An 8,425-nucleotide genomic window follows, 5' to 3' on the forward strand; every position below is an offset into this window, starting at 1 on the left:
TCAGATCTTTTTCTCAGGTATGATGGCAGTAGTCAATCTTTTTACAGACATACAAATCTCTACTAACTTTTTCCTGTAGTCAGTTGTGCATTCTCATTTGAACAGGGAGTGTGACAGCCTTTGTTTCCTTAGCATTTTCTGAATTTTGTTGTTAAACCATGATGAATCTTGTCCATCCTTAATCCACTTACTCAGCACCTATATCTCCAGATCATGATTTACAACCCATTTCAACTTTGCCCATACTTACTCTACATCCTTCACACTGGGAATAAATGATGTTAATTAATTGTTTAAATGGGATGCTACTAACTACCTATCTGCTTTTCCAGCAAAAATATTCTCCTATTCTTCTTGACTGATTTATTAACTTTAGCAACAATTGTCCCTATGATGACATCATGATCTCTAATCCATGGCTCTATACTGACAGTTTCGTTAAGGTCAGTCCTGTTTGTAGTTACAAGATCTAAAATATTTCCTTTGCATGTGAGCTGTCGAACTAGCTTCTCACGTCAGTTTTTATAAAATGTGTTAAAAAGTATTTTTCAGACTGTCTGTTCATAACCCCTGCAAGAAATTCACAGATATCCCACTAGGTTGAAGATTCCTCTAACTAATATTACATGATCTGGGTATTTCTGCGGCACTGGCTACAGAATTTAACAACATAACAATGAAAGCCATCAATTATTGACAAAATTATTTAATTGGATAGAGGAGGCTTTTCTTCTCATCCTGTACGGTAAGTCTACCCTGATATGTGGTTCTGAGTGACTATCCCAAAATCTACCTCTTTTCCTAGACCTCTCCAGTCCTTTTCCTTCACCCTACTTCCTTCACCTTCAATCCTTCTGCCTGAAGAAGGAGCCACTGGCTCCAAAAGCTTACCAATTCCAACAGTCTTTTAAATGTGTGTTCTGCTGCCACTTGGTATCTATCCAATTAAATGACTATAGAATTTCTTTGAATGGCTCTAAAACAGTCACAGCAGAATAGGTAGACAGTAAAAACATCCAACAATTAACTTGAAGAATAATTTGAACATGACACTTTTCCTGGAGGTCAGTAAATTAGGGAATTTTGTTATGAATACTTCAACAATTTACTGACAAAATTTTGACAGCCAAAGTGTCATTACTCTGAACATGCTCTGATTCCACTGTCTACATGTTGACTGGTGATTGTTCATCAGAGTACGTCAAACTACCACCTAGCCTAATAAACTCCCATGCACAATCTAAAAGTAAACTGCTACCTGAGTAGTTAATTTCTTTATGTAGTGCACCCATCGCCTACAATTCTCTACCCGATAATGAAGGTCCAGAAATATGCAACCAAGACTGGCTGCCTTTGGTTGAGACCCTATGCTCAGCTCCAAACCAAAGGATCCTAATCACCCTGGGAACAATGCTGCAAATTGCAAGCTTTGCTTACACACCCTATGTGTGAGGCCAGCAGCCTTCACCACTTTTGCCAGCTTGGAACACAAGCAACAGGCACCATTGGTGCTGATGAGAGTCACACCTTACAGACAACTATACCCTGCATGCTTGCCAGCCACATGCAAGGCCTCCTCCATATCTCAGATGAGATCCCATGGTAGACTGAGAGTGCACATTGGTTTTCTTTCCAACACTGAACGCTATTTCCCTATGAGACTACATAACATGTCTAACATTGGAGCCACCCCCCCCCCCCTCCCATCCCCCATGTGCCTGCTCAGACCCTGCTGAAAGTGTGGCTGCCTGTCCCCTCATAGGGTGAATGGATGAGGCCAAATGGCCAGCCTCCATATTGGCCCTAGGCCTCAAGTAACACAAATGCGTCACCATCTGTCACTCATTCTGTGTTGAGAGCAGAGCCACCATGTCAGGTACATTGGAGGGTGTTTCAGTAGCAAAACCTGTGGGTAAAACAAGTGAAAGCCAAGATGTTCAATGCAACCTGCTATATTCTCCACCACCACCACAACCACCCGAGGCAGCAGCATGAAGATCGCTCACCATAGCCGAAAGTTCCTTCAGCTCTTCATGAAATACAGCCAGCTCCTCATGCACCCACACACAGTTAGTGCATATCCTATCCATTGCAGCATGACTAACTTAAGAAATAAACTATAAAAGCTCACTGCTGCTTTCCTGATGCGTCACCTGATGCATTAATAAGCTATGTAGCTGACTGTTCTGAAGAAATGACAACTGTGCTACAGACTGCCTGACATTACACTTTACAGTTACAAAAACACAAGGGTACACCTCTTAAATATAAAACCATGCACAGAATTCTAGAAATATGCTACTAATAAAACACAGAGAAAGCTAAATACGTAACTTGATGCTCTGTAGGCATGTAACAGGGAACAGTTGAACCCTGACTGATTGACTGGCTGAGTAGGCTCAAAAAACTATGGACTGTAGAGACACCTGCAAGAGGCTTCAGACTCTAAAACTTTTCTGATGTAGCACTTGCTGTTCAAATTACAACTCAATATGTAGGAGGCAGGATTGCATGCTATAGCCAAGTCAGTACAGTTGTGCTCACAATGGTAGCATCTAACATGTACACAGCTCTCATTGTAAGAGGAGTTGAAGCACAACACCACATTTTGCCATTCAGCATGTTGATGGCCAGCATTTATATGCTGATTACAGTCTGAAGTATTGGTGATTTCTGGTCAATGGAAGCCGATGTAGTGGCATGCATGCCATCAGTTCATTGCTCGGCTGATGGATTAACCACTAAGGCACACGTGTCCACACCCTTCGCAGTGCTCCAACATTAAGCCAACACCAGGGATAAGGCTGTTCTGTCAGTTATGGGCATACGGTTAATATGACAGTCATCCCATGCTGTCATCACATTGTGTGGTCCAGCATCCGTAAGTCGCTGTGTCTTCTATCCACTGGTTCCACATACAATTTGTCACTTTCCTGGAGATCAGTCATCTTGTTGTGTTTGACCTTGTTCAAATGCTGATATGGTGTGGCATTGATCTGTCCAGTCTCACAGAAGAGGGTGCTGCTGGGTCTACATGCAAGTACCTCTCTGCAATGTTAATCACTTATTATGGTTCCACTGTTACTCACAACCTCCAATTTTGGAGTGATTCAGGCCATTCCTTCTCAGTGCTGGAATTTTCACAAACAGTAGTGTAGGAGCAGAATGTGATCTAAATACAGAGGGCAGCAATGAGATAACTATTTAATGAAGGTGGTGGTTTATTCTCATGGTTTTTAGCACATGACAAAGAAAAGCTACATTGCCCACCATTAATTGAAATTAATACTCACTTAAAAAGTACCATCCTTATTAATTTTAATAGTAGTGTAGTACATATATTTCATTTAATAGTCTGAAGCTGAAATTTATGGGCAGTTGTTGCACTGGCTAAGTATATATTTTAACAATTATGACAAGCTCTACTTTCTGTGAAAGAACCTTGTGGATACAAAACACATTTTGATTCCAATTCTGAATTTAAAAAAAAAAAAAAAAAAAAAAAAAAAAAAAAAAAAAAAAAAAAAAAAAAAAAAAAGTCTGAGTGAGATGGAGCTTTAGGTATCATTTAGAGGGGTTGTTATTAAGTTCTTGAGAACTGTAAAGGACCCACTTTGTATTTCTCTTGTAGACAACATAATAGAAAAAAGTTTGAGAAGTTACTGTTTGACGTGCTTCTGTATTCACTTTTTGAAATCACTTATTTTTTCCCCGCAGTTTTTGGGTGACTTCAGCAAAGAACAAGATGATCTCACTCATCAAGACATCAAACTGGACGGATGATAGAGCTGATGCAAAATAAGGTGACACTTGCACAGAAACACATTTTCACCTTGATTACTGGATGAGTCTACCCCATTATTCTGAGGGAGCACCTTTCTCAGCTCCTCCTTACCTGTTGATCTGCGCTCTTCAAGTGTGTTGATAATATTGTTGTGTGAGGGTGTCTGGTTAGGTTGTTGTATTTTAGGTGTACAGGTTCGTTTGTTTCTATTTGCCAGTACTCAGGAGCTAGGTTTTACATGGGATACAATTATTATTCTAAGCTCTATATCTGTATCTAGGTGAACTAGTACTTACTTTCCTGTTGCTTACATTGTCAGAAGCTAGTTGCTACAAGGTTGTGCCTGTTTTATTTCTTAATTGTAATTTAGTTTAGTTTTAATTCTGTTCACTTGTTCTGTTATGAAGGTACTGTGATATTGTGTAGTGTCATTATACCACTCTCCATTGCCTACGACGTGGATCCTCAAACTTTTTCTTCTGCTCCCCTTCTGAAACATAATTTATTTTGCCCGCATCCCAATTTTCCTCCCTCAACACTTCTCACACTTGGCAAAAAATGACTAATGATGGCTATTTACTTCCATCCAATTATTATAATTATCAGATAGAACAATAATAATACCAACAACAGACAGCATCCTTCGAGCACATGATAGTTAAATTTATTTTTTTAATTATCATACATTTGCGTTATTCAGAGATGGTGACAGTCAACAGTTACAATTAGTTTATAAATAACCATTGCTGTATGTGCAGAAACTGGAAGTGAGCAAATTTGTGTATTTCTCTACATATATTTTTACAAACTAGTTCACAAATTTTATCATTCAAAAAATAAAATAGACAGCAGTAAAAATGCACATGGTTGAAAGTTCAGAAATTTTCTGACATTTGTGCATATTTTGTGATGTTTGTGCTTGAGACTGTGAAGAGAGCAAATCCAATCTTGGTTCAATCTTTGAAACAGCAACTTGCAGATTCCCTTCCAGCTGCAGTCAAGACCAATGCTTCCTCTTGATTAATGCCATTGTGGAAAATGTTGACTCACACAAGTAATTTAATGTGAAGTATAACAACACATCCACTGCCGTTCTTGCTAAATTTGTTCATTGTGAGTCTGCGAACAAAATTTTTCTAGTGTCTTTGGTTTAAATTCATTTCAAAGTGTTCAACTTCAGAGTTCTATTAGCTCCCCGTTCTACTGTTGACAAGTGGTCTTGTATTGTTTAGAATGGATTGTGGAATCAGTCATACCCAGATTAAGGTTCTGGAAATTTATCTTCAAATTGTTGTCAAAGCATTTTGAAATGTAATACACCAATTCTACTAATTTCACTTACATCCAACTCACTTTCCTTCATGAAATCGTCCACACAAGAAAATATCTCAGAGTTACCCTTCTCCATCTAAGGTAACCCAAGTCCACATTTTCTCTCAAATGCAAGCACTTGCTCACTTAGTATGATGATACTTTTATTTCAGCCTTGAAATGATATTCTAAGATCATTCAGTATGCACAAGATTCAGCATAAATTCTGTCAATTCACCTGGACTCAGACTCTTCAGTAGGTGTCTACTCATCTGAATGTGACTGTCTTATTTCACAAGAACTGACCTGTAGATCATGCCAGTAAGAATGCTGAGATGTTTATGTACCATGGTTTTGCAATGATAACTAACTTTGCTGATACAAACAGAGAAAGATGCGGGAGAAGAATGTACTTTGATTAAATTCAAATCTTTTTCCTTATTAGAATCACATACTTTTGGAGGAGGAGAGACACTCAGTGAATCACTTCCATGAAGTCTCTTGTTACTACAGTGAATTTATCCGTGGCTATGGCGGAACTTGTATCACTTTATTTTAAATCAAGTTAACTATTTCCACTGAACATGCATTATAATTCAACCTCCAGCTAACTCACTAACTACGAACTGACCCTAGAAGCCTGGCTGAAATCAAGTGGACGTTCACAATGGCTGTGATTAACAATCTATTTTTGCAGTCAGTCTTACAGTGAAGTGACTGTCACATCATCTAGCACCTTATTGTAATTGGTGATTGTTAACTATTTGGTAAGCAGATAACGTTGTGTGTAATCAGTGACAGGGGCTGTGTAATCAAATATTACTCATGACTTTTCTCAACATTCTTACTGGCAAGATCTACAGGTCAGTTCTCCTGAAATAAGACAGCAAATTAACAATGGATGAGCTTCCTAACTTGGTTCATGTAAATGAGACATTGATGCTAGCAATATTTGTTGGCCAGAAGTCTTTTTCTTACATAATAAGAAATACAAATATTGCAAAGGAAACCAGCACCCCCATCTACTATATTCTGCACACCCCGCTTTGAGGATGGCTGGTCTACTGGGTCAGCCTCTCGGTGTATCAGCTGGGTCATGATAAGTGCAAGGTTGGGTATTCACCAGAGATATTTTGTGCTATAATACATACTGGGTATAAATGTTTGTATTTGGGTCATCTAGCAACCAGTGGTTTGGTGGTCATTAAGTCCTCCATGTCTGGTCTTGAGGTTGTTCCCCCCCCCCCCCCCCCCCCCCCCTCTCTCTCTCTCTCTCTCTCTCTCTCTCTCTCTCTCTCTCTCTCTCTCTCTCTTAGTTTTGCAAGTCTTCGCTATGGGAATGCTGAGTCTGTGATTTCATAAATGTCATTCTTTCACGTGACAGATGGTAGTGTCATTATGCTTCATAGCAGTCATTTTTAGTGAAGTTAAGTCTTTCAGCAACTTTTGTGATTTACCTCCCAGTGACCCAGCATCAGATTCATAGATGCGTCTTATGAAAACCTTATAAGTGTGCAAGACTCTTCTGTTGGAACAACCATACAGTTCTTCTCATATTTGTGTGATAACATTTTCCTGTTTCCTCATCTCATTGAATGTATTTAAGATGTGTCTGTAGGTTTAGGTGTTTGTATAGGTATATTCCAAGATACTTTAGATGTTTTCCAGTGTCACTAAGTGGCACAGGGTGACTCTGAAGCCTATGTCTGTACATTTTTGCTATCTTTTGTTAGTTTTCAATGTTGTAATAGTACAGTTTTCCTCAGGGCTGGGTCATATCTTCGATTTGATCATCCAGTCTTCATGTTTGTCTAGATATATTTTTGTCTTGCATTTATAGTGTGTGTGTGTGTGTGTGTGTGTGTGTGTGTGTGTGTGTGTGTGTGTGTGTGTGTGTGGAATTCTGTGTACCAACATGTTATCTCATCTGTATAAAGGACTACTTTTTCAACTTGGTAGTAACTGTTGGGATGTTATAAATGTACAGTATGTACAGTAGTGGGGACATTATTGCCCCCTGAGGGAACATGTGATTCTGTGCTGATTGCCTGTGATACATCGTCTTCCACAAGCACATTACACATTCATCTCGTTATTTGTCTTCTGTTTAGTCATACTGCTATGGTCATGAGTCCTAGGGACATTAGAGTGTAGAGTAGCCTGTCGTGCTACAGTCAGTCGCATGCTTACTCAAGTGTCTAAGAATATGGCTATAGTAGTGTCAACTTTATACAAAACTACTGTGTGACCTTCAGCCATTTGTGCTTCACACCTACAAGCTGACAATATTGCTGCCAGCTGTCAGGGATCTTCTTTCACCATATCTGCTACAGAATGCACTGGCTTTTCTTGAAGCCTCTTGTGATGTCACTAGCCAGTTTAATGAGAGGGCTTCAAGAGACTGCTTGTCCCTAAAGCCAGAGTGGATGAGAGGTTTGTTTATTCAGAGCAAGCCAGTTGGTTCACACTCATTAATATTTCCTATGACATCTTGTAGTGATATAAGTCTGTAAGAAAGTGGGTCTGCCCTCAGTTTCTTGGGTTTAGGGATTATTATGGTTTTGTTTTCCATCCATGTTTTGGGGATTGTTTCTGTTGTTAAGCAGTAATTGTACATTATGGATAGGGTGGAAACTATCATGGAGATGGGAGCTTTCTGGAGGAGGTTTCTTCTGATGTCATTAAGCCCTGAAACAGTTTCTTCCAGGAATTACTGTGTCAGTAATTTCTGCATCTGAGTTTTGTTTTGTCAGTGCTGTGTCACCCTTTGTCTCCACTGTTACGTTTGTCAGTGTATCAGGTAATTCAGCGTCTACTACGTATTGGAATATGTCATCGAATCTGTTGTCTGTAAGGAAAGTACGGACAGCTTCTAGGACGTCTTTAAATGAGTCAACATAGTTTTTGTGGTCAGTGCAGAGGTCTGTCTCTGGCAGGTGAATGTTTCAGCCTTATTCCTAAGTTTCCTGCTGTCTCCGTAATACATTTATCTGCAAACTGACGACCCAGTCCTTTATTTGTGCCCATATATAAGCTGCTTGGACTATGCACTGAGAGAGTTCCACTGTCATTTGCGGTTGGGGTTATTAGTGTGTCTTATTTTTCAGTGAATTTTGTTTCCTCTTCTGCAGGAATTGTGGGCCTCCAGTGGTTTATTGTTTTAGTGTGTTTTTGTGAGATGACCTTGTCTACTGACTTTTGATGGCACACTCTAAGTTGTTGTTATATCTAAGCATCAGGAGTGCTGTTTGTTCATCTGGTATGATACTTTCGCATTTTGTCCAGTCCACCTGCACTTATAACCGTATGGTATAAAGTGCAGAACGGAGT

This window comes from Schistocerca gregaria, chromosome 3 (genome assembly GCF_023897955.1).
Source record: "Schistocerca gregaria isolate iqSchGreg1 chromosome 3, iqSchGreg1.2, whole genome shotgun sequence".
Classification (NCBI taxonomy): domain Eukaryota; kingdom Metazoa; phylum Arthropoda; class Insecta; order Orthoptera; family Acrididae; genus Schistocerca; species Schistocerca gregaria.